Source organism: Varroa jacobsoni, unplaced genomic scaffold (genome assembly GCF_002532875.2).
Source record: "Varroa jacobsoni isolate VJ856 unplaced genomic scaffold, vjacob_1.0 scaffold_786, whole genome shotgun sequence".
NCBI classification, from domain to species: domain Eukaryota; kingdom Metazoa; phylum Arthropoda; class Arachnida; order Mesostigmata; family Varroidae; genus Varroa; species Varroa jacobsoni.
In genome coordinates, this window is record NW_019213688.1 from 77,390 (window position 1) to 99,373 (window position 21,984).

Consider the following 21,984-nt stretch of genomic DNA (forward strand, 5'->3'; position numbering starts at 1 on the left):
TTTTTACCCCTTCTACAATCTCGCGCGGGCGCGTGCAGCGGTACTGCTTTCCTCTGCCTAAAAGAGAACAAAAAGCTGAAACTGGTTCTTTGCTTGCCTTATAAAGCGAATATGTTCCGTACACATAGGCGCGCGTCTATCTAATTTAATAGCGTAGTTTGCATGCTGCATATAACCTAATATATATTTAGGTGTATTTATCTATCTAAAAATAAGCTTTTGGGTAACTTTGCTTGTGGTATTCACACGAATCATTTAAGATACTGGTGAAATTTAGCTTTCCGGATTCCGAAAATTCCAAATCCCATCGTCATCGCAATTGTGTATTTGCATATTATGAAGGACTTTTGGCAACCGGTTCCCTAGTCCTTCATAGCGGTTGGGCTAGTCCCACTTGTTTTATTTTTTTCTATGTGCCACTATATTTTTGAGTGCGAAGCAACTAAGCTGGATTCAAGCTTATCGTCAGAACAGGAGGAGGTGCTTTTCAGTCCCGCTCATTTGTACTTGGTGTACAGGTCACCAGTCGGACGGGGGAAACAGATCGTACTGAAGTCATAATTGGAAGCTGCCCACTAGGCGAATGATCATAAGTTGAATAATAAAACGGGAAGTTCCAAAAGACGCAACGGCAAAACGAAATAAAATGTTTAATCAACCAATCAGACTTCACTCGTAAGGTGAAATATAAATTTTATACTTTCTAGATACCTCTAGACTGATACTCTGAGACTGCGTCAAGCGAACCGGATAGAGTTCCTTGACAACTATTATCTGGCTGTTCTCTGTAGATCGACAGCATAGATTACGCTTTGCTTTTTCGGACTCGATAAATGTAACGCAACAAACTATCTAAAGATATCAACAGTGGTATCCGATAAAGGCACTGCAGAACGCAGGTTAGGTTTTTGCCAAGTCATTCACTTAAAAGTCATGCATAAACGACAAATGCATCCACATTACTGAATAAAGAGACACCTTGCTTTGACCTCTGATTCATCGTATGCGAACTTATCTGATGTAGATTAACCTATACTAGGAACCGGCCTGAGGCCGAGCAAATATAGAAAAGAACCGCACAAATGTGCTTAGTAATAAAGACTAGTTCGTCAAACTCTATTGATAAGAGTTCTGGACACCTCACCAGCACAAGGTCACCGTTGCAATGCTCAAGTGTTGGTGCATATTAGTGTGCATGTATGTGATTCACATCATACTGTATAATTATACAGTCCCCGTTCTAACACGGATTTCGTAAGCCCACCGACCGCTTTGGTCAGTCCCATGATCTATACGCCCAGCTGCCGTTCGGGTGAAACCAGCCAAACAAGGAGTTGATCATAGTCCGGTTGCGGCACGATGATTAGTGGTGGCCAATGGTGATCAGTTGGTCTACCTAGCGTCGGTAGATCCCAGACATCGCTATACGTCTGACGTATCTCTGCATGGTAGATTGATTACACCAATTTATAGTCATCTACCGGTTCAAGCACAAAAGGCGTTAAACCTTTTTCACATAATTGACGTAACACAGATCCGTGTACCGTCTATTCGGTTAGGTACGATACGGCAAGCAAGGCCTTCAGCTTCCTTCAGCATTTCCAACAAAGTCCATACATCATATGAACATACCAAGGCGCAAAATGATGTTATTGTCATACTGATAAATATATTTCTAAAGCAATGTTGGCAATCCTGATGTAACGTGTGCTTACCTGTTCCTCGATGCAATATTGGCATTTGTGATATGCAGCTTGCGTATCAGACAAGCATGGCGGATGTCCACAAAGCAAGCGTAACGAAGACAAATAGTACTCAGGCATATAAGGTTGGTACACGATTGTCTAGGTTAAATCACTTATCTATGTGATACTGGTTGATATTATTGTATCTCGTAGGGAACACGCTGCCAATAGATTTTACCCAATGAAATGGTAAAGCACTCTGTATTGTCTCATAAAGCGTATTTCATCCTGATACCGAAATTCATAAACGACGTCATGCTTATGTTGAACAGTGTACGACGAATATTTGCTTAAATATATCAACGGGTCCAAGTACATGTCGAGTTCTCAAACGGCAAAGCGAGCTAACTGATTAGATTTCTAGCCTATTCACACGTAGATCAGGGGCGAGTCTGGATTTGGGGCAATTTCCATTCAGTTATAGCTATGATGAAGCTGTTGGAGCTTGATACAACAATTGCTGGGCAGGTGCTCGTAGGCAAAATGGGCCTCTAGGAACGTTCTTAAACTAGGGAAATAGTGTTACCTTTTACATATCTATTTCTTGGCGTATGGCAACGACATAGCTGGGCGTGCTTTGTTTTAGTCGAGGGGATATTTGCCAAAAAAAACTCGTATCAAAATGACAGTCGTGTGCAGATTTCGTTGACTCGATGTTCATCTAAGATGGTAAAAAAAATTTCTCTAAAACATATGGATCAGTATCTGTCTATTTGTTCCCTTTTTTACCGTTAACTTGATGGTACATGCCTTCGTGATAGCGCTAAAAATGGTCCTGCTTCGTGACCGGACGGAGACAGCTGATTTCATGCTGAAAACCGTCTGTCCGGAAAAATACTTAATGGCAACATTAACTTACTAATTTTCAAATCACCATTAGGACGTGGTCATTCTAGTTCACGAAAAAAAATCAACAACATCAGTTACATAAATTAACTACACGAAAATCCCGCTTTTAAAAAGATAGCTCACGAAAAAGGCGACTTTTTGTGTATCATTCTATCGTAGCTGATTAGCTCGAAGGAAATTAACTTAAAAAATCACAGCCGAACTGGTTAACTTTCGGTGAAGTCCCGCGACAATCATGCTTACGTTGATTACATCGATTGAACTAAAGTCTTAGTCTGGAGCAATGTCAAAAGGGTAATGCTGGCATATCAGCGTTATCAGAAATGTGTGAGCGTGAACTGCCAAAAGGCCAAAAATTTTACTACATAAAACGAGAAAAATCCATGTTAGCAGCAGAAACCACTCTTCGGTAGACACAGATATCGCGGTAATACGGTAAGCTGAATCGGACCACATAGACGTCTATGACTAGACAAAAAAGATAAAACATAAATGTCTAGATATGAATACGAATGGACACACATATAATCCCCGTTCTAGCTATAAAAAAAACACAGGAAAATTGCCCGGTTTAGATGATGACACATTTGTTTGGCAAATTTATTCCAGACGGATGCGATACATTATAAATATGGCTATCGAATAAATTCGAAGCACCGCGTTTGCTATCAATTCCGTTCAACCGCTGTGATCTCCGTATCATAATTATTTAGCATAATCAAGCTGCTGCTAATCAGGTCCGAACTTCGCTGGCTTGGTTCGTTTCCTCATACAATTTCATATGATTTCGATACGACGATCATTAATAACACGCTCTACTTTAAGCCTTTTTTGCAATCAAAGTAACCCGGAGCCCCGTACGGCAATATACGTGAACACGCCTTTTCGATTCGGATTTACTTGGCAGGTTGGACGCGGTGGACAAGCGCAAGGACGAACGGAGGGACAAAAAGAGAACAAAATTTCTGACCGGAAATATTGCCCCCGTATGATATTTATGGGGGTGAGAGGTGGGAATTGCTCATGCTACCGTTGTGGTAGCTGCTGCTCCTGCTAATGATGGTGGCAGTGGTAGCGTGGTCCTCGTCCTCGGTGGTAGGAATATTAAATTGCGATATGATTTGGAGTGACTATGGCCGACTTACTTATCGCGCTCAGCAATTATTCCGCTGGCGGAAGGAAGATAATTAGCTTTTCTCATCTACTCTGCAACCCAACTGCGGCTTTCGGTTCGGTACAAGTGAGGCACGGGGAAAAAGAAGCCCACGAGAACGGACCCAGTCACGGGTTGCGAATGACTCAGATGATGCTGGTGCGTATATAAATGTGTGTGGGTGTGCATGTAATGGTGTATGTGTATATATGTGCGTGCATTAGGTTTCGAATCTAGACTATGTTATATGTCCCCAAATTTAGCACGCAAACACCTTACTGAGGTCGCCTGGAGCTGAAGAACATGTCGTATACGGCTATGCGAAAGCCACGTAATAGATTCGCTAAATGTATTTATAGATAAGCGACTATTACACGTTAATATACATAAAATTGACGGGTCAACAATGGTTTAGAACCCAGCTGTCGAACAAGTAATATTTTAACATTGTCCCGTTGCGTTCTATCCGTCATATGTTTACTTCTAAGAAGGGTATTAACTGAGTTCTTTGACGCATAAAGTAGGAAGTCTGTCTTAACTAAAATTATAGAAAATAATTGAGTCACGCTACCCTACAAGCGTTATTTATTCATTGTGAAATTTTCTAGGTAGGCGGATTTGCTCTTAGACTAGTTATCGACAATTATGGCTACTTTTTTTTAAGTTCATTATTTTTATATAGAGAGTCAAAATTTCACTTAGATTTCGCTGAGTTCGTTTTTAGTTAATTTTATGTAGCCCTCTTTTCCCTCAAAGATTTTTGCTACATGCCGATCTGAATTCCGAGTTCGCTGAAGTGATGAGCGCCAACAATACGGTCCGCCATGGTTAAGCTATAGTATGTTTGACTCACACAGTGCAAAACTGTGAAATTGCTTCAATCGATTTGAGGAGCATGCTACAATATAGATATAGGCACCAGCCTCTAATTATCATCAGTGCGTTAACAAACCTAGCAGAGAATTATGGACCAGTTGTAGAATCATAAATCATCAATGCGGTCCAACTGAAAAACTTCAGCGTAAGCACGAACCGGCCTTAACAGCTCTTTGTAAAACTATTGTCATTCACTGATTTTTTCTGGAAGCATTTCATGATGTCATTTTGCCATTATGGCCTTTGGCTGTCTGTAGAAGCTTACTTGGGCACTATTGGTCAAATGATATCTTTACGAACGTTGCTAAGAAGAATGAGTGTATTCAAAGTATCCATACAGAGGGATCATTTCGAGTACTTGTGTCGTCTTTTTTTTTCGAACGCACTGAAGCCGGGGGAACAAGAAAATATGGAGAACGTAGTTTGCAGCCAAAATAGCGGAGGATCCGCCTTGAATGGGACGAAATTTGAAAGTTATCAGAGTGTCATTGTGAAATCCATCTTGTTCGATTTATTTTCTAAATCTATCTTCGTACTACTTGCTTTTCTAAAGTTGATACACTTGAGCTAGTCGAAACTTTTTAGTGTTTATAGACTGTGTTTGATACCTTTGAGTATCTACACTGTAGAACTATCATTATAGCTGTACTCGATAGGTTTTCCATATTCGGCCATCATTCCTATACGAAGCAATGATGCTATAACGATTTTCGTGGTCTATAAAAAAATCTCAGACCAGTCAAAATATCTATGTTATTTCTTGAAAGCTCCAGTATAACGGCTGAAAAGAGACAATGGAGTAAAGGCAAGCAGGTATACGTAAAGAACAAATACATGGCGAGCATACGAAAAAGAGTAAATAAAACCTAACTAATACACTTGGCAGAAAAAGTACATTTTTTTTGCTTGAGCATATTTTTTCGTTTAAATTTCAGTTACCTGTAAAATGATATGAATTCTGAATCTTCCTGCCATGAAGAAAATCGAAGTTTGCTTCAAGATCTAATCTTTCCGGCCGGTATAGCCGGTAGAAGTTCTCCACTGGTATTTGCATTTAACGTTTTCTTAAGCCACTATCGAAGTACAACAATTCAAAAAACTCACTAAATAATTTCTTTGTATACCATAAATTAGCTTATAATATTATACCTTTTGATCACAGGTTGACTTTCTAGATTAAAAGTTTAACAAAATTTGCGTCTTAAGTTATCTGCTACTGCGTTAGGTACTGCTTCAGACGACTGATCCCTTGCAGCAAGAAGCGACATGCGTCTACACAAGGCTTTGAACCTAGATTACATCATATATCCACAAGTTTAGTAGGTAGACACCTTACTACTGCACTATCGTAAAAATATTAAACCCCTAAATCATAAGCATGGAAAGCCCTTAGAGATAACCTAAATTTTGAAAGAATCTAGCTTTTCAAGTTAATGAAGTTTGCGATATCACTGATTCTGTGACGTGCGTCAGCGCGTATAATTAACTTTTTATTTTTTTGCGTTACCTTTATTATTTCCTATACTACACCCGCCGTTGTTTTCGCAAGAGCGGGTCAAAGTCGTCATGAGGCGCCTGGTGCTCAAATATTATGCCAATACCACCACTAGGTCCATAGGGAAAAGTCATGGTTATACCAAGACACACAGCTTCTTCGTCCATCATTTAGTTTCGGTGCCACTTTTAACTAAGGCTCGTAGAGTTAGCTACCTAATTGTTCGTTAGCACTTCTTTATGCTGGACTCGGTTAGCGGCCTCGAGAAGATGCCATCCATCACAATCGGTCCATTCTAAGCGGTCCTTTTCCCCGCTTCTGGTGTTAGCAAGTGGCAAATTTAGCTAGCTTGGCTTATCCACTTTCTCCCGATGTTTTGCTTAGTACCGATAGAGAGTTGCATATACCCCTTACTTCAGGATTCAGAAATAGCGGCTTGACGCGAGAGAAGAGCTAGTTGGATCTGCCATTGCAACTGCAGGAATGGAATCATGGCCATGAAAGTGAGCAAACGCTTGTGGCCTCATTTTTTACTTACATTGCCAACTTAAGAACTTTTAGGCGTAAAGCATAGTATGTTCGTTGCAAAAATGGGCCGGGAGCTACAGCTACTATTTACACAGCAGGTAAATAGGTGTTTGGCCGCCCCCGCTAATCCAGTGTAGCGATTTACATGCAACATTCTAGTAGTTTCCAAAGCACCTCCTTAAAGTTATATGTATCTATATAGAGGAAAAAAATAATTTTTAGCAGTTTGAAAAGGTCGCTTAACAGTTTACGACCGTTCATTTTACTTTTTTTTTCGTCCACATTTTACTATTCTGCGATTTGAACAAATATGAAACAAAGATTTTCAGACTTCCGGGTGATTCTTGACTTATGCTACATATGAGAAGGAAGGTAGAATATTACCCGACAGATGATTATGGCCTTGAAGTTATTCAACCGCATCGTTTGTTATTGAGATTCTAAATCGAGTACGTAAATTTGATCACTGTTTAATATACTTAGAAGGTCTCAGACGTCGATAAAAGGTTAACACCCCTGCTGTGAAGGTTGTTTCATCTTATATAAGTAAGTTTTTCAGTACAAAAAAAAAAAATACAAACGTCTATGTTAAAAACCGCCTAAATTTTCATATAACCAAGCAGATCAGAACCGAAGGTTTTCCAGTTCCAGGCTCCCCCGCGCTATCGTGTTATGCTGGAGATGATTTTATATTGGTCACCAACTTACGCCCATTACATTACACCGTGCCTCTGGCAATAGATTTAGACACCTTTCGCTCCGTATTCATATTTGTTTACTTTTCAAACTTTCTCTATTTCCTGATAAGTATATGACATTTTGAATTTTTACCATGAACATTTTTTAAATAACTTATTGCTGCTGAGGTCGCAAAAATGTTCACCTAAATGTTTCGTTGGCAATATGAGTCACAGAGATCTATCTGTATTAAGTAGCTGTGAAGCTTTCTGCTTGGCTCAGCAAAGATGAACTTCGTTGCCTAACCTTTAGAGCCTCCTAAAACTCAAATTGTTCCACAGACTTGCCCTGTACATCAACCAAGCATGAAAAGGCATACCTTTGGCTTCATAAAATTTTCAGAAGCATTAGTTAGTAGCACAAAAAAACACTTGAAGTATTCACAGCAAAACTGGTACCGTCAGGCAGACGAATTTGAAATATCTTGACTTTTGCAATGCAAATTGTATTAATGATAATACAAATCCGGTACATAATATCGTCATTAAAAAACTCTGCATGCGAGATTTGATTAAAGATAAAGTAACAAAACGGCTTCTTGTATACTAACTTTCGCAAACAAAAAAAAAAATGCTTCTTTTCTATAGACAGATATATATATGTTTAGAAAGACATTAGCCTACTTCGATTTTTATAGCAATCGTTTAGAATATCGTACGCTCCACAGTGTTGGTACATCAATACCATAATACACAACAAACATTGGCTTAAGACAGAACGGTCAAAAATAGAAAAGTATAATGTGAAGGTGACAACAGATAGGAAAAACAACCTTTGATAATAACATTATTATTAGTTGTCTTTATCTTATAGACAGTTATCCGTAAAAAACATTGTTTCGCATTCGGCATCTTGATTTTTAAACGATACAGGAATTTGTCTACGTCTAAAGTTAAAAAAAAAATATCTTTTTCTGGTAAATTTGGATGAACGGAGCCATATAAATACAACAATACTAAACATCAAAGCTGAGAACGCTGAAAAGTGGTGGAAACGCCCTATTCTAGCAAAAGACGTACTAGTAAAAACAACATAATCTCTTATAAAATAAATGATAATAAAAATAAGCTCGAAGTTGATATAACTGATCTTATACTAGAAATAATATTTTACTATAAAAATCTAGATTATCAGAATATCAGCGAGTCGTTGCTGCCAACACTGAAAAATGTTAATGGAAAAGTGTCATATTAGCTCTTAAAAATATCATGAAAATTTTCAAAAATTCAAGATTTAAAGTTAACCCAAAAAATTAAGGAAGCCACTTCATTCATAGCACATTTAGCACCAGTTCTTAAACGTTATGGACGTGAGCAACCACATGCCATATATCATGTCCAATAATAAAAATATGGAAGAATTAGGCAAAATCACCTCAGTAACTTCCCCAAGAAGTTGGATTTATGGTTTTTTTTTAGTCGTGTACATGTACATATACACATAATGGACGAATCTATCAAGAAAAGGCTCAGCTTGGCCTTATCCGAGCAATCTGACGATGCAGGGTGTCGTCATCCAGGAACTGTCAATACCATCACTGAGGTGCCGTTGTTTTCCAATAAGCGGTAGCGACATATCAAGAAAACCCCCTGTTCTGAGACCTCAAGTTGCTACCCTAGCCCGGTTCACCGTTGGTGGCCGTATCTTATTCTGGATATTAAGTCTTTATGGAACTTTGGTATCATTAATTGAACAACCGATGTCACAGCCAGATTGCCGCGTCAGCACTTCAGCATTCAAGAAGCACTTGACCACTTCTCTCGGACTTAAAAGGTCTTCTAAAAAGAAAAGCAAATTATACCACATAATGAATCTGGGGGGTTTCTCTGGTGCCATGGGGAGATTTTTTAGCAGGATTTACGAATGGAGCTAGTGTTATTATTGTGGCAGACTCGTTCACTATTTTCTAGTCAATGTCAGCGTCATAAGAGTGGCCATTAGTATGGGTAAATAATTTGATTAAAATGAATTTCTTATTTACGAGAACCCAAAAAAGTTATTTTCGCAAGTTACAAGTTCAACAAAATTGCGAACGGGGACTGGGCTACAAAAAATCTCCTGGTACGATCCTATGTGATAGTGCATAGATATCGGCGACGTAATCTTTTTCATCGTATGATTACCTCAACATATTTGGTATTCGAAAGCTTACCTTGGAATACATTCGCAAATAATTGATTTCCTTGCATGTTTTTTCATTATGATAACCGCAGGCGAAATCTATGGGAAGACAATATTTGATTACGAGATTACTTCGTAGTTAAAACTATTTAATCACGCGCAGGGAGTAGAGTCGGCCTATCCGTGGGACCACCGTCTGATAGTGCTAAACTAATGAATATGCTGTCTACGTTTGGGACGATGATGACGTGGAACGCTATACTTCTGTCAGTTTCGAACTCTTCCTTATTGGTTAACAAGGTGTATTGTGTAATATCTTACGCCGAATATCCTTGTCAGGTGTCATCATCCGTACGTCACAACACAGCTGACTGCGTCCGTTCATTCACTATATACGTACGGTCTAGGACGCTTGGTAACATCCTTACTTGGCTATAAAACAAATGAATTTTACGGCTACATCCGCATCGAACCTTTCAATATTTAGCGAACATTTTGCTTACTGCTTCTTATATCACGTGTAGTCAATTATCACGTACAAAGAGGCTGAGGCTCTATGGACAAAAATTTGCTTAACGCTACTATAGAAAACGACCAATGCCGCCGAAGGGAAAAATTATACCAGTATATTCATCAAAGCTCCTTCATGGGCTCACTGTAATTCATTCATTTTCGAGTTACTTGAAGACACTTGTGTTTCTGGCCCATATAGCCCCATTATATCAGCCAGAGGTAGAATTATACCGCCCCTTAATGGTGTTGGCGATGTAGCCAGTCGTTCGGTATAATTAAAGATAACGTATTTTTAAATAGGGTTGTGATTATGGTCGAAAGAGACGATACTTTATAATAATTTACTGCTAAGCTAGGTGGGTCAAGCATGGTGACTTGTTTAATACGTGCTAACATGAAGGAAGTCCTGCTGTGCAGCGGCAAGTTAGGCTTTTAATGGGTTTAGCACATGCTTATCGACGACGTTAACCGAAAAATGAGGGAAAATAGTACAGAACAATTCCGAAGCCAACTCTAGCATATTTAAGCCTGTGCATACGTCGTGTTTGTGGCTTCGGCATATATTTTGATTCATGATCGTGATTATCCGCGATTTGGTGCATTAGTCGACAACACTGTTTTCTCCGAGCGATCCATTACGTTAATAAAGTTATTAAAATTGCTTTCAAAATCAACCGCACGTGGCACGTTCTTTATCACGTGGTACGTTTACATCGACGTGTGGTACAATGATCGCTAATTACAGTATCACGCTTTAACTGACAAAAACGCACAGATGCGTACACATTTGTACTAAGCTAAGTTGTACTCTAAACTAAAACTACTCGATTCCTTCTATCTTTCTACAAGATTAGCATCGACACCATCCGCTTTCACGGGTTACATGCTTGAACCCCATTTCACCCTGCCTATAGTATAATCATCTAACAAAACCCAGTGTACTAACTTTTGCTAAACGGGACATTTTTTCAGTTTGCCTTTGAAAATTTCACTTTGGATAAAACAAAACTATGATATGAAAGCGAGTTGGCTATTTTGCCTCATATAGTTTCACCTATTCAGAGTCCACATAACTAAATGTTTGATCCGTGTGCATCGAGAAACTAACAAAAATCTAGTGCTATTATTTCACATTAGCGTTTTTTGGTAGAAAAACGCAGTGACATAAATAACTTACGTCCCTTATAGCCTCACCTTCCTTCATGCATACGATATTTCTATCTATCTATTTCGATAATATGTGTGAATCATGGAATTGTCATAGATTCACAAACTTTCAGCTATTTTTGATATCAAGTATTAGATGCAACTGCGTCCCAACAATTTCTAAAATCCACCACAAAACGACTGAAAGCGATTTTTTTAATCACGAGGGCTCAATATGTCCTTAATGCTAACTGTTTGCAGTACTATACTGATCAAGTTTGGGCTTCTTCAGTGTGTCTGTCTGTCTGTCTTCGTTATATATATAAGTCAGATATTCTCTGTTTACTTCTCTTAGATTGCCTAGTTGCTTCTGCTATATAAAAATAGATGCCATCACAAATTCGCCATTAGTTCACTCATATGTACGGTTTCATTCGTATCTAGAAATCAGTGTTGAGTGCCTAAGCAGATAGAAATTCCGTGACTTAAGCAGACTTTATATGATGGTTAGCCGAGTAAAAGGATGCCAATATGACGTCGCTCTGACACAGTCCTTCAGTCTAATAGTTAAGTAATTGAATCGCAGAAAAATCTACTAATAAAAAGATACGTCTCGGTAGATGGCGTGCTAGTGTTTAAACAAATTATTGATTTACCTCTAAAAACTAATAGTTTGTAAAACTGTATAGTTTCTGAGGGCCGCATAGTATATCAGTTGTGTTAGCGCACTAAGTGTTGCTTTACCACCTTCCTCGCCTTCGATCGCAGACCTTTGCCACGTTTTCAGCAAAGCATGTTAGCAGTGTATTTGGTCGTTGCACGGACTTAGATGTTCTGAAAAACTTGCTTAAAAACCGGACGAAAAGGTTCAGTGAACCTCGGATTCGTTACGACTGGCATGCGTGATGGTATTAGATGCACGTTGGCCTGTAGATACTGAGCAATTCATCCAGTGTGATGCCTTCATGTCTTGATGAGCCTTTAGTTTCCTTCGTACTTCCCTTTTGAATCTCAACCTACACGCAAGGTTTATCGGGTCGATTAGTTAAGGTTCATTCTATCTGGTTGGCATCCGTCTCTTCACGTGATTCCCATTTATCCCCAGCTCTCGTCCTTCTCCCCGTTCTGTGGTGACCTCGGCTGTCTTAATCGTATTAATAGCCCGCGGCAAGGCACGGCGTCTTGTACCCCAGCCAGACCAAACTGAACTTCAAATCACATTAGTCGCTAGAGGAAAAAGAGGAAACGAGATATATAAAGAGAGAGTTATAGACTGAAAAACGAATCAAGGGTGAGTATCGACAGGAGCACCTAACGGATGGAGTAAAGAGAACAAGATGGGAGGAACTGGGTTGACCGAGAAGCCCAGACCATCGTGAGCTAAGAACTTTTGCCCCCCACTCAATGACACTGCCACCACAACGAAGCCATGAGAATAACGCGAGGCAGAAAGCACAGCAATGAAAAGGTACGTGACTGACTCAATCCTGATCTATAGGCGACGCTGACACTGGCATATATCCATCAAGACGAGCAGAGCCACTGAAGATGGGTGCAGAGGCTGCTGCCGCAACGGAAAAGGCCTTGCTGGGCAAAGGAAGGGCTCTACTAAGAACCGATCCATGGATCTGTTTAGACCCATAGTTCATGGCTGCTTCGTGCTTTCGTTTGCCCTGTGCGTTCGTCCTTCGTGCATCAAGCGGAAGAAGGTCGATCTCTTCCTGGCTCGGACGGGTTAGGCTTGTCAGAAGGACTCCTTTTTTGTCAGCTGCGATGGGTGGCGTAGCGCTGCTAGAAGAGAAAAAGCGGCAGCAGCAACGTGATGGTTAAAGAGTAGAGGACGCAAGGGGGACTGGCAAACAGTCGATGGACACGAAGGAGACAAGCGAATGTGGGGTATGGGAAAGGACGCTGGGGATATCTGGTAAAGAAACGAAGCAAGAAAAAATAAAAACGGGTTAGACATAACGGAAGGGAAGTGTTCGGTGGGAATTAAGAGGCCGGGAAATTAAAGGGTGTGCAGATGTGAAGGTCAAGGCGGGGAAGAAAAGCAGCAGATAGCTTTATCTTTGCTGCCGCGGGTGGTGTCCCGGCTTGCTTGTCGCACTGACTATGCCTCGAAGAAGTGAAAGAGATGGCCAAGATAAAAGGGCGGATCCCAGTGAGGGTTGTTGCAACAAACGGCGTTGTTCGGTCAAGTAGCAGTTTTTCGTTAACCGGTAGCTCGACGGAACTTACTGAAAGAAAGAAAAAAGGATTGAAAAACGTGTGCACGGAGAAAAATCATCTGGCACTTCCTTGAGGACGGGGGTCGTCCGGGTTAGCTCCTTCGGCATATATTTACGACCTTTACTGGACCTACTCGGATCGTACGAGCATACATATGCACGAGCACGGACACATTTGGTATGTCAACGAGCTGATGAAGCGGGACTAGAGAGCAGAATGATTTGTCTTACCATTTCAGCAGAAGACGTACGGAGGAAAGAAGAAGAACAAGGATAGTAAAGGTTGCGGAAATATAAAAAGGTCAGGCAGCTTAAGTAGGCCGCTCGCTTTGACTAGTTTCTGCTGTTACATGAAGGATACCTTGTAGTAACGAATATGTAAAAAATCTACTTTGTAAATATACAACTATCTGGTCGCTTTTTTTTGGTTTTCCGTTGTAAGTGATAACAAGTTTTTTCGTAAGCACGAACACTTGACAGAAAATCACGTCAGTGTATCTGAATTATTATACTTCAAATAGCAGCTTTGTTTTTACGTCAACGTTTTACGTTGAGATAGTTTTTTTCACTTATCGCTACACATGGTCGTTTGTGCTTCATCCATTTGAGATCAAGCTCATGCTAACATCATACATTAGGTAGCAAAACACATACAACATCGTTAGGAGGAAACGACCATTATGACTACGCATATGTGAAGTCGATCTCGGTGTCGCATCGTACCATCGAGCGCGTGAGGCAATCTGCTCTGCTCTTAGTAACTTATTTTCGCCTTTTTTATAGCTTGTTCCTTCCCGTTTGCTGGCTCGCTCCATAGATAACATTGATGTGCATGCTGCCTGGCACGTATTTACATCGGATTGGGTGGCATAAGGCACCTAAGTTAGAGACGAAAATCGAAGGAACGAAGTGCCCCAATTAACCTCTCACCACCCGTACACGATGTGCAAATTGTTTATATTTTCTTTACTTTTTTATGAATGAATATGGCGAAGACATATCGATAAAACTTGTAGCTTGTTTGGAGTAAGCGAGTAGTCAAAGAATTTACTTGAAACTACACGCTTGTATGGATACGGTACAAATTTGCCGAAATAAGCAAACGTATATATGTTTTTTTAGTGAATAGGATGGTATTGCCACCGTGTCTCGATGCAGAGATTTTCCGTTGGTTACCCTCGGCCAGGAGAGTTTCACAGCTATGTGTGCCTAGATGGCTATAATGTTCATATTTTTACCATTGTAGTATTTACCAGATGCGTGCGCTAGAAACCATTGCTTGCAATCCAGGATAGCTATTAGCTAACCACAGTTCGAATGCAAGCACTGCTTATCGAATTATTTCCGAAAATTAATAAAACAAAAACTGGACGAGATTTTTCAACATATAATTTTTTTTTTTTTTTATTATTAGAAGCAAAAAATGTCGTAGGGTCTTGATGAGACAGGCCTTGCATATAGGCGTATCCCTTGCGTATATACAATTTTTGTTTAATAAAAACATCAGTTATTGTCTAAGTCTGAATTTTCTAAGGAAACTTGTGGATAAATGGCGTAGTAGTCGACAGTACATTCTGTCATTATTTCACAATTTCTAAACGACCGCCGGACACGAGCATCGCTATACTAAGCGATAACACCGACACAATCATTATGTACACGACTTAAACCCATGAACCATTATTTCCACACATTGACGAGCTTAATTGGTAGCGTATATCGCCGACCTTAAAGACACAGCGTGTCTTTCAGCGTGTCACTTGAACGTTTTCGAAGAAACCAATGTAAATTATTAAAAGGTATGTTTTAAAAGGTGTAGTAACACAAAATGTGAGGTTGTGTAAAAACTCTTCGAGAGCTAACTGTGTTATGGAAGCACTAGTATAATTCACGTCTAGATGATGTCAAAAATCGTTTTCGCAAAAAACATGCAAAAAAGTTAAAAACGTTGTGTATCTCTGAACATTCATAGCATCGACCGATACGATCTAATATAATAATGGACATATAGCGCGTACATTTCTTTAGTTACTAAAGTTACTTGATACTGTTTTCGGCCTTTTGCTGCCGTCTATTTTGTAGCTTACTCAAAATAGACTGCGTATAATACAACATTATAAAATGCATCCATTGGGCTACAGCAGTTCTCAGTGACTCCGAAGATGTAAACATACTTGGTAACAGAATAATTCAATACTTAATAATTCAAGTCCAGGCGATGTTAACCTAAAAAGCCTAATAAAAATGGGTAAGGATTTGTTTCCTCGCAAGCAGTCTTCTGTGTGACGTAGCTTGTAAAATTTACCCTGGGTGTTTAGATTTACACATCTCAATAACAAGATTATAATAAGGGTCCGTTTATATTTTCTTCAAAAAAAGAATGTAAGATGAGAATTATTTCTGTCTACGTGCTTATTCAATAATAATACTACCTTCAATTCGGCTTACCAACCATAAACAGACGACTTCTATATTTTAGTCGACCCTACCAATACACCATTTACCCTACCTTACCTATATTGTTTACCCAATCTTGCATCATGGCTACTCGTTGGGAAAGCAGGCTGGCCGGTAACAGTCAAAGTACATCGAGCGATCCCAGCTGGCATCTAAATTCTACGTAAGCTTTTACGGGTCTACATTGTGCAGTATGTATGAACTGTATATGGGAAGCGAAATTCTATTGTATTCTCCCCTTATTCCGCTTAATTTTTTTTTTGTAAACCTTTAATGGAGTACCTGTCACTAGGTGTGTGGTCTCTTATTATTTAGATTCAGGCTTTTTTTTTTTTAAAATTCTGTTTCTCCTCATTCGTTCAATGCCCTTGTTTCTTTTTCCATGGCTGCCTTCTATCTCTCACTCGGTATTCACACGATTCTTAACGGCTCGAGCGGTACAAAAAGCAATTTTCATACCGGTGCCACATTACGCAGACCGTTACCTTAATCAGCATCTCAAGTAACATAGTATACATTTTTCGTCTCCAGGTATAGTGACAGCCTCGTAGCTGGCAGCAGCAGCAGCAACATGACTCGATCCCCTAGGAACACTTGAACCTTGAACAGGCTGGATAGTACTCGAGTTACGCTACTGATTGTAATGGATCACATCTCTTTGACGCTTGAAGCCCGTTGCTCTATCGGCGAGCTGGGGTTCTAGCGTCCAGGAAGTGGCCTTATGCCTCGGTGAACTCGAGAGGGATAACTGCAGCCGGAAAGTAAAACCTATAATGACACTGTTTATGAGCATCTTTGGATCTATAGTAAAACGCTGGCGTACGTAGCGCAATGTAACGAACTAGTGCAGAGTGACAGGTGAGAGATGATGAAAACCTGGATAGCTTGCCGTTGTTACTGCAGCAGGCGGAATACGACTTTGAGCTCCCAAATACGCACTGGCAAACGTTTGTTGTCTTTGTCTGTGGGTGTATGTATAAATGTGATGTTCGCGTATTTTCGATAACTTTCCTATGCGGATCTTGGAAAGTAAGGAAATTAAACAAATAGGATAGATAAAATTCATGAATGCGCCAACGTAAAAATGTAAGGAGAATGAACCGTTTATATAACGAAAATTCGTATGTATATGCGCAGGTTTTATCATCGCCGATATGAAACACAGGCATAATCCCTCTGGATGGCATTATTTCACCTATGAAAATGAAATATACCGCAAGGAGGTTCAAAACTAAATTAACAAAGCATGTGTGGAATTAAAGTATTTCCTTTAATATTGTACCCTTGGTGGTTTGGAAGGGATTTAACAATCAGTTGCCTTCCCAATATGCCTAAAAACTAGATGTCAAATCAATCAAATAAAGGTTAGAAATTGATGATCTGAAGCTGTAAAAATTGCTCTACATAATATATACGAGCTGACAAACTCGACTATGAGTGAACAGGCGGGTGGGTAACGTAGAGCAGTCGAAGGATTGACATACATTCCCTTGACCAAAATTCGTAACCCTGTATTATTTCCATAAGTAAAATATATATATGCAGCTGTATCAAAAAAAAAGATCGTATCCTTTTGAATAACTGAGCCTATTCGAATGCGAAACTTTACATTTTGGTGTAATATCCAAGTGATTCTAGTTTAAAAAGATAGACAGGCATATGTCATCTGTACCATCGATATGTGTAATGGTACACATAATCTTAGGTGTTTTATTTTTACACGCTTCGGATATCCTGGTTAATCCTTCTCGCAGAACTCTAAAGCTAGCCCTACGTTCTGGGAGAATGCACAAATAAAACTGCGTGACAATGAGACATTGCAGTGACGCCCGCATCTGTGTGGCATGATGGCGCGAGCAGTATTACGCCAAATCATGTCAAAGTTCCCCTTTTTTCGTCTCGCTCATTTCTTTACTGGGTCGCTTGCCTGTCGCCGTCACACAAGTACAACAACAAGCAGAACTCGAATATCGAGAAGGAACTAACGCTGGCTTGCAGACGCCGGCTGTTAGCGGAAAAGCAGCACTTCATGAACGAGTAAAAGGAGTTCTTCTAGAATAAAGATTTCTATCAAAACCTCCATTAGTCTGATCCTAGGATTTGCTTGGCCTCCATCAGCCAAGCAGACAAACCGCCTATCGCCGCTGTTGGCTCAGTTTTGTCGCCTTATTTTGAAACTCTTTTCCCCTTTCCTCCCAGACTTTGTCTGTATATTCGTAGCCGGTATGTCCTGACCCCTTTTGGCTGCGGCTTATTTGAGGACGGCATTCTAGGTTAGAGGAAAATAACTGCCTGGGTAACTTTATTTGGAAAGAAAATAGGAACGAACTGCCTATACTTCAAGAAACGACAAGGATTATCTGTCCTGCATTCAGTGGGGTGAAATTGGTATATTGCTGCGGGGTTCGTGAACATTTACAATATTACATGTGTTCTATCGCGCATTTTGAAGAATAAGACAACTCACAGGCGCTCGAAATATATCCCAAACAACACAAAATCATATCGCAAACTATATGCAAAGCATGACCTTACCATAAATAGAAGATCTGTTTATTTTAGGCTCAAGCCTGTAAGTTAGCCCACCAGCGAGAGCATATCACACCTGAAAGAACTTAAGGAAACCCATAACCTCAGCGCAGATTTAATGTAGACCCACATTCTCCTGCCTAGCCAGTGGGGTGGTCTACCTTCAGTGGTCTGTTATCCCTGAAATAGAAAGTTACACACAGGTTATTGTCTACTTAGTAGAAGATTGAAAAGCGCTTTTGTAAGCTTCGGGGTGCTATAGCTATATCGCATGCCTACCTAACCAATATAGCAATCATTAAAGCGGGCAAAGTATGTGGTCGTTATAGACATTGAAAACAGTTCGCTAGCACATCGATAATTTCAGTAACATGTTTCTACTGGTCCGAGGAAACGGCCTGCAAGAACGAAACACCTTGCCTGCTTATCTAAAGTAGAAGGCCACTATTCTGTTTTAGGAGTTCGGATGAGTTACTACCTTGAACATCTTGAAGCATGAATAAAAGAACGACCCGAACGAGCGGAACATTTTTGTTGATATACCATATTAAAAAATATCAATGCGCTGTGCATAACAGACTATTTCTAGCTGACTATAAGAATTCCAGTGCCCTCATATGGCAGAGCGCACCTTCTGAATGCCTGAACCCAAATAACGTTCTCATACAGACAACTGTAATTGTAAAAAATTATTTTCTGCGCTTAAAGTACTATAGAAAACCCATTCTTCACGTTTCTGTATTGAATCAAGCGGAAAAAGAGTATAGTTAACATAGAGATTATCAGATATGAAGATATACGAAGTCTATGGCTTGTGTCGGCCGACCTCAGAAGAGGTCAAATAAAAAGGTGATACCTTGTATTAAAGAAGGGAGCCTTTACCGGTTCATCAACACCCCGCCGCTCTACTTCTCGTCTAATAGTAGTAGCACTAAGGACTTGGCGGTGTTCGTCAAAGTTTGGAAATTAAAGTAATATATTAGCTATGGCTTTTCTAGCACTTCTAGATCCGTTCGAAGTTGTCTCCGTGAACTTTGAACTGGCGAACGGGTGTTTTTGCCAAAAAGATTGAAATATAGAGTGTAAGTGTCTTCTTGTACCGATTAAACGTATTGACCAAATAAAGGAGTATTTCATGTACTAATTGTTATTCAAGTTATAGTCCAGGAAAATAAATTTTACTGAATAAAAAATTCCTTAATAGTTCTATGAATCCCCTTTCAACAGAAGATAAGAATCGGAACGTAGGTAAACTTAATTACATACTATCTTTATACTTGATTAAAAATTCATATCATATTTTTGGTATGATTACCTTTTAAATCAGCAAAGTTTATGTAGACTCTAGCTCAGTTAGTTTATACCATAATCCCATACAAGTCTGCAGTTTTCTAAGGGGACACCTCAAATGCCCCCCTCCAGGCTATAAATCTAATCCAATTTATTATCCCAAGCTGTTATATTATATTTGTTTCTAAGATGTCAGTACGTCAACGGCAGAAACGCTCAGGCTGATACTTCATAAGCATGGATACATTCTCGTAGCCTTAATGGCTGAGTCGTCCAGCGCTTCGAACGCTGCATAGAACTATAAGGTAGAATTGTGACCTTTTAGTGATTCATAATACCGGCTTCTTGCGCTCCACCGATCTGTTTAATATTTTTGAGGTTTACGCAAAACTCTATGTCGTCTTATCAGATATTTCTAAGCCTCTGAAAGGTGCTACGTGCACAATGGATGTGGATACAATAGGAGATATTAATGGAGAACAATATAATTCGTGAAATTATTGCACATATTAGTAGTAGTGCAAATACTTGCTTTGGTAGTGCAGTATTCAATACTTAACTAATACGTATCTTAGCTTTGCTGCAATTTTTGACTAGGAATTATGGGAAGAAACACTGCACCATTCTAGCACCTTCTACAACCCTTTCAATCTGTAGGGTTTTGTAATAGAAACCTTGACTTTCCCCTATTCGGAACTTTCAGTTGAGTAAAGAAGTGTAAATAAGCCAGTACTCTATAAGAGTGGTAAAATTTAGCCGACTAAGTTGTGTGCAACCGCTACTTTAAGCAAATACGCAATTGTCACCTGCTCACGCGATTGGGGTACTAGAAAGCGTAATCTAAGTTAAACCGTGATTGTGCTACATATGTTTCGGCAGTCATTCGTATTGTAGCATAGCAAGAAGGGGTTTAGGAATTGTTCTATTTACTAGAAGGGACGGGTCATCCCGTGGCGCTGATCACCAATGGCAGACAATCTCGCAGGAAAAGGAAGACCGCAGCGCCAATAACACACATGTCCGAGTTTATGACGATCGAATCACAGGATCTCACCGAATCACTAGTCTGTCTTAGTACACTTTATCAGGTTTATCTATAATATGCATTCTCCAGCTTTTTCGAACGATCTTGAATCTGGTCGTTAGATTAACTCATATTATGGCTTAGATTATACGACTGAATCAGCAAAATTAAAGGATTGATACACAGACGCTTTCGTGTGGTTCGTATGCAAACATATATGTATAACGCTCACAAACGTTTATATACTTAAAACACCTCACCTAGATGACGAACAAAATCAGTTCGATTAAATATTTACTAGCTTGCATAATGGTAATGCTCAAAGGGCTCCAAGGAAATAATAGCGAGCGTTCTTTCCTAGGAAAGAAAAAGATCAATTTCATAGCATGGCCTAGCTTTGTTTTCACTGTAAACTCCGCAGAAACTGAGTTTGTGGAAGGCTTGAAACAGTAGAGTAGTAGAGCTTGAAACAGCTGATAAAACATCCGGAACATACGAAACGTCTCATCGAGCGAACTCCTGACTGTTAGCGACACTAGTAAATGGTATTGTTCCATCATTTGATTATTCCGTGAGCAGGTCACCTGCGACATGTGTATTTTTTGATATTATGGAATAAAGTGACCTTGTTCAAGGGCTACAGTTACTGTGCTGCCGGATCAGTCGACATCATATACATGTGACTGCTATTTGTAGCACCTTTTACGTGCATCGTGCTCTATACAAATAGCATGTACGTAAACTTTTTATTTATCTTCGTTTTCCTAGTCTAGGCAACTTCCTGAATATATACAAGAGTTTCCTAAGCGAATATATTATGCAGAAAAATTAAGTGTTCTCTTTATTATCGAGTACTTAGTTAAAATACTTCTATTAAAACGTGACAAGGTTAGTAAATCATTTTGTAAAACGCTCCCACATTTTTGGCACCGATTACTGTTTCGCCAGTGCCCAATGCCCTTTATTGAGAATTGGTTGCTGTAAAAGAAAGGCGCTTGAGTTGGCGGGTTCGTGAAGTCATTTTTGCATAGGAAAATGCTCCTTCACTAGCGTCTGTCGCTACAACCAGGTTTACAGAGTTCCAATTCTGTATCTTTTAGATGACCTTGAAGCGTCTAGTTAGATAGCTGCTCGTGTATTCTATTATTTATGCTTACTAATATTTTTCAATTATTCATTTTATGTTTAAATTTCTTTGAAGGTATCTTTCACAACTCGTTTACTTGAAACATACGAAAGGCAACTTTAGGCATCCGAGTAACTCACTATAGGCTTTGTACATATATAGGCCT

General features: G+C 39.6%; 1 long non-coding RNA gene across 4 annotated transcripts in view; it reads right to left on the minus strand.

The window, feature by feature from the left end:
• Positions 1–17,509: 17,509 nt before the first annotated feature.
• LOC111263716 (uncharacterized) overlaps positions 17,510–21,984 on the minus strand; it is a 68,003-nt gene continuing 63,528 nt past the window's right edge. For all 4 annotated transcript variants that reach the window (XR_015312426.1, XR_002682408.2, XR_002682407.2 and 1 more), the window contains one exon: positions 17,510–18,558. This is a non-coding gene — a long non-coding RNA (uncharacterized LOC111263716). The remainder of the gene's footprint in view (positions 18,559–21,984) is intronic.